Source organism: Leptonychotes weddellii, chromosome 7, assembly GCF_054177405.1.
Source record: "Leptonychotes weddellii isolate Sample4059 chromosome 7, ASM5417740v2, whole genome shotgun sequence".
NCBI classification, from domain to species: Eukaryota; Metazoa; Chordata; class Mammalia; order Carnivora; family Phocidae; genus Leptonychotes; species Leptonychotes weddellii.
Genome location: NC_138375.1, coordinates 112,146,845 through 112,152,844, shown reverse-complemented (window position 1 = coordinate 112,152,844; position 6,000 = coordinate 112,146,845).

Below are 6,000 nucleotides of genomic sequence, written 5' to 3'. Positions count from 1 at the left end.
GGAGAAGTGCAATTCAACCCATAACATGTTAGCACTTCTCAAGGAAGCTCATGACCTCAAACTTTTGAAACTTTCAGAATTTGCTGGTGTTTCTTCCTGTGGCTGTTTTGAAGTTGTAAGTCTATGGACCCCTCCTCTCCACCCTTCTCATCTACCTACTTTTCAATACTTCTACCCTAGAATTAGAATCCTCTTAAGAATCACCATTTTACTTTCTAAAGCTTTCAAACTCCTTTTCAGTCCTTTGATGACCATACCAAGGTCTCAACGTTTATTCAAAAAATTACTTGTTGAATAGGCTCTAATTTCTGAGAAAACATAACAACCAAGATCCAGTCCCTACCTTCACAAAACTACTAAGTTGAGTGGATACCAGAGCATTTACTTTTTTTAATACATAATTTTATTTTTTTTTAAGATTTTTTTTAAAATTTATTTATTTGAGACAAAGAGAATGAGAGAGAGAGAGCACATGAGAGGGGGGAGGGTCAGAGGGAGAAGCAGGCTCCCTGCCGAGCAGGGAGCCCGATGCAGGACTCGATCCAGGGACTCCAGGATCGTGACCTGAGCCAAAAGCAGTCGCTTAACCAACTGAGCCACCAGGCGCCCCCGCCATTTCCATATTTAAAAAAAAACACACAAAAAACCCAAAATGGTGGTACTCGTTCTGGAATCTACATGACTCCCCACAATTGACTTTTTCAGCTCCCCGGAGAGGAATCTGATTTGTCCTTAAGTTAAGTGTTCACCCTTCGTCCAATCAACAGTGGCCAAGGGGAGAGGATACAAACATGGCTGCCCAGGTCTAGCTTTTTCTTCTTTTTAAGAACACTCTGCTCCCAACACACGACCCTGAGATAAAGGCGCTCAACACACAACCCTGAGATAAAGGCAGCCCTCAGGTCTAATTTTTTGGCAGGGACTATGAGTGGGAACAATTCCTGAAGTGAACCATGGGCTGACAAATCAAAGCATTTGATTTGTAGAGTTCTGAAGACTATAATGACCTAGTTGACCAGACTACCTATTTTATTCCAAAATACTAGCTGATGGATAAATTTTTTTTTTTAAGATTTTATTTATTTAGGGGCACCTGGGTGGCTCAGTTGGTTAAGCATCTGCCTTCGGCTCAGGTCATGATCCCAGAGTCCTGGGATCGAGCCCCGCATCAGGCTCTGCTCAGCAGAGAGCCTGCTTCTCCCTCTCCCACTCCCCCTGCTTGTGTTCCCTCTCTCGCTGTGTCTCTCTCTGTCAAATAAATAAATAAAATCTTTAAAAAAAAAAAGAACTAAAAAAAAAAAGATTTTATTTACTTATTTGAGAGGGAGAGACAGAGATAGCAAGAGAGAGCATGAGCAGGGAGGAGAGGGAGAAGCAGGCTCTCTGCTGAGCAGGGAGCCCAACTTGGGGCTCCATCCCAGGACCCTAGGATCACGACCTGAGCTGAAGGCAGAAACTTAACCGACTGAACCACCCAGGCGCTCCTTGTTGGATAAATCTGTGAATAATTTAATCATGGCTATCATTTCTTAAGCTCTCACCCTAGCATCTAATTTAATCTTCACAGCAACCGACCCGGGCAGGCATTATCATTCCTGTTTTATTTTTATTTATTTATTTTTATTCATTCGAGACACAGAGATACAGAGAGAGAGAGAGCATGAGCAGGGGGAGAAGCAAAGGGAGGGGGAGAAGCAGGCTCCCTGCTGAGCAGGGAGCCTAATGTGGGGCTCGATCGCAGGACCCTGGGATCATGACCTGAGCCGAAATCAAGACTTGGTCGCTTTCGTGACTGAGTCACCTAGGCGCCCCGTAAAAAGCAAATTTTAGCTGCTGAGTAGCTTAAAATCGCCACCTCAAATATATTCGTAAGGTCTACAAACTTCCTCAAATGGCATTTACATCAGTGACTCCAAATGAGTCCCCAGCCACTTGTGCAATAGTGAGGGCAGGCTCCAGTGAAGTTCAAGGGTAGAGGGGGGACTCCACAGCCGCACAGGCTCCAGACTGTGGTTGCTGAAGACCTGATCGCTAATTGCAGTTGCTCTGTCAGCAGGGGCAGTTTCTGGTCTCCTGGTTCTCCCACGTCACTGGGATTGTGCAGGTTAAGAAGTGCCTCTCCCCAACTATCAACCCACCTTAAATACCCTTCCCTGGCAAACTTTGGCTTCTGTAGCCCTTTTGCAGGTAATAGGAGATGCCTCACCCCCCTCCCCAAGTTCAGAAAGAGAAGCACAACAAGGATTTCTGGTTCAGGGAAAAAACTACCTCCTTTAAACTTGGCTTCTTTTCCATTAAGAATCAAAGTTGCAAATAAATCAGGAGAAAACTGCCCTTGGGACCGCTGAGCAGAAGTCTTCGCTCAAATCAGAACCTGAATGTGTGTGTCAAAAGCACCTCAACACTCTCATTCATTGCCAACCAAGTCTCTGGGGCAGTCCAATTGATTTAGGAGCATTCACTCAGAACTAACAACAATCACAGCACACATCTGCTGCTGGGCCAGCCCTCGGATTACTACTTCTCACTCACTGGTCCAATGGGCAAGGTGAATCTACAGTGTGAGAAGGACAATGCTAGGGAATGAACAACAGAGCTGCTGTCCTCCACACTCCACGATTACCAAGACGAACAAACTGTAGGTACTAAAAATTCTTTCAGGTTTTAAAGGAGTGGGGGAAGGAACTGTCACACGTAACATATACCACATGCCAGGTGTTTATCATCCATTAGCTCATTTAATGTTCACAACTCTAGTAGGTAGATGCTGTTAATATCTTCATTTATAGGCATAAACAATATTTTAGCTATGGAAAGTAGAATTTCTTATTTTTTAAGATTTTTTTTGTTTATTTGAGAGAGAGAATGAGCAGTGGGGAGGGGCAGAGAGAGAGAGAGAAGCAGGCTCCCCACTGAGCAGGGAACCCATGCAGGACTGATCCCAGGACCCTGGGATCTTGACCTGAGCCAAAGGCAGATGCTTAACCGCTTCACCAACTGAGCCACTGAGCTGTCCCTACAATAAATGATTTCAATCTCACAGGGTTGTTGTAAGAATTAAAGGAGCAAATCCAAATAAATGTTAGCACGGTTCCTGGCACATAGCATGGAGGCAACTGTAACCAATTCTTCCCTTGATGGAAAAACTAGGATTCAGACAGATTAGGTGATTTGTTCAAGGACAGAGCGTGGGAACTGGGAGATGGCTGTGATCTTGGGCAGTCACTTCATTTCCTTAAGCCTTCATTTCCTCATCCTACCAATTAACTCACTGTTGCTCAGGGGATTCCTTCTTCCTGCAAATATTTACTGAGCACCTGTCGTGTTCCAGGCTCTGTGGGTGCGGGTAAACAAAGCAGACCCACACTGCCTCACTCTCCCGGAGGTTGCAGTCTGGTCAGGAGAAAGACCTTGACCAGAAAGTTGTACAGATCGCACACATATAATGACACTGTGGTAAAAGGCTATGAAGGAGAAGTAAGTGCTGGGAGGGTGGGCTACAGGATGGCCTGGCCTAGTCTGGGGAGGTCGGGGCGGCTTCCCTGTGACTAAGGTCACTGGGCCTCAGGGATGAGTGGCAGTGGGCCGCGGTGAGGAGCAGGGGTAGAGTGAGTTGGGAAACTGCAGGAGGAGCTCCCCGCAATGCTTAAACGTTCACCCGGCATCGTGCTCGCTGCTTCCCCAGGCTCAGGCCGCGGCGCTGTCTTGCAGTGACCTCCGGCCTCCCACGCCTCGCACCCCGCGTCTCGCAGAGACTCCCGGCGGGGTGGCACGGGCGGGGGTGCCCACCCCGGCACGAGCCCTTCCCAGCAAAGCAACGCGCCCGGCCCTGGGCGCCCGACCCAGGCGCAGCTCCCGCGCTTGGCGGCCCCGCGACCCGGGAGGCCGCTGATCCTCTGCTAATGCGTATCGAATTTTTGTTGAATTCGGCCCGGGGCCCGCGCAGAGAGCGCGGCGGCGGCGCTGCCAGAGCCTCTTAATTCCCTTTGCATCGATCCCGCCGTTAATGACAGAACCTTCTCCCCTAATTAACTGACAACTGCATTAGGCGGCGCGCCTCCCCGCACGCTGCCCGCGGCTTCCCCATCGCGGTTCCGCCCGCGCCGACAAGCCCGCGCCAGGGTGGGAGTGGGGCGCGGCCAGAACCGCCCTAACTAAACCCAGGGCCCTGCCGGGGGGATCCGAGGTGCGGGATAGTGTGTCAGGGTTTGGATGCCCCTGCCATCCTGATTGGTCAATAATCGTTTGCCGTTGTTTATGTTGTTGTTACCTACTTTGTGCCAACACTGGGCAGAACACTTAACATGCTTTAGCTTGCTGATTCATTACAACGACCCAAGAGGGGGATGGAGGAAATTGGGGCTTACAAAGTGGAGGAACATAGCAATAATCAAGGACGTTCAGCAAGCTAGTGAGTTAGGTGGGACTCCCACCCCTCCCTACCCAAGCTTGTGCCCTTAACTCCTAAGCTTTCTACCCTCCAACATATAATTTAAACTGGATTTAAATGTGAAATTTAATTTAAACTAAATTTAAATGTGAAATATACAAAATGTGAAGTGCTTAGCAGACTAGCTGGCAGATAATAAGCACTCAATATTTATTTTAGTGTAACTTACTGAAATACTGATTGGGGTTTGTTCTCCTTTGCTTCCCCTCTCTGAATGCCCCTTTCAACCAAATGGTCAGGTTTAATCCTTTGGGCCACAGAGAAAGCAGAGGCAGCTGCCTGTGATCTCTTACCAAACACAGGGGTGCCAAACTGTACTTCAGTATAATTTACAAAGGATTTTTCCTCCCTCCCCTTCACACGCGCACATGCCCGTTATATGCTGGAACCAAACAGAAATATTACCTTTAGTTCTGTTTAAGATACATCTTCTACCGTCTACTACATGCAAGCATGATATACTACGGGGTTTGTGATAATGGGATTAATCTAGGCAGGACCTTTTCACAAGTTTTACAGATTACTGAAATGATCTGGCTGTCACTGTTTTACTCTGATTCTCTCTGCAACCTGGTTCCTGGGCCTTTATTTTCATTTTGTTGTGTATTTTAAAAAATATATTTATTTATTTGGAGGGGGACAGAGGGAAAGACTCTCAAGCAGACTCCCTGCCACGCCCAGAGCCCTATGGGGGGCTGGAGGTTCAATCCCACAACCCAGGAGATAATGACCGAGTTGGAAGCAAGAGTCTTAACAAGAGTCTTAAGCAAGAGGCTTAACTACCTGAACCACCCAGGCGCCCCTGTATTGTGTATTTTTAAAAGTCACCTCAAACCTCTTCTGGGACAAGGCAAAATATGAAAAAATACATTTAAAAATAAAATGGATGAAATAGCAGTTCAAGCATTTGGCCAATATTCAGTAAGTTGAATCGACATTTCCAAGTAAAGAAGCTGAGGCTGGGAGAGACTCATGGAATTGTTCCAGCAGGACAACAAGACTTCAGGACTGGGAAGTCTCTGTCCATGCTTCAGCCACCATCTCCTCTCTTTTCTTCCACTTACTGAGAGTCACTTTCCTCCCACGTGCCTGACATCTCCTACTGTCCACTTCCTGCAGGAGAAACCTGGATTTGACAAGTCCCTGACACCCAACAGCGAAGTAAATATTAGATCCATATATTTCCGGCCAGCCATTTCCTCTTCCTCTCTGACAAACCTATCGGGCACCACTTTTTAGCAATAGTCATTTTCTAGATCAAAAGACTGAAGCTTCACAAGATTAAGCAATTCGCTTGAACTCCCCCCCGCTGATAAATAGTTTTGCTGAGATTCAAACCCAGATCAGGCTGGATCCACTTTCATTGTACTCTTTTCACTATAACATGTTTCCCTTGAACAACTAGAGAGCCGTGTTGCCTAACATAATCTTGACATGTAATTCCTGAAGAATTAAGTGATCTGATTTGGCCTAGGAGGGAATTCTCTTCCCCTATAGGGGGTCAGGGAGGGTGGTAGGGAGCCAGCCTCAATCAGATGGTCTCTTTCAGA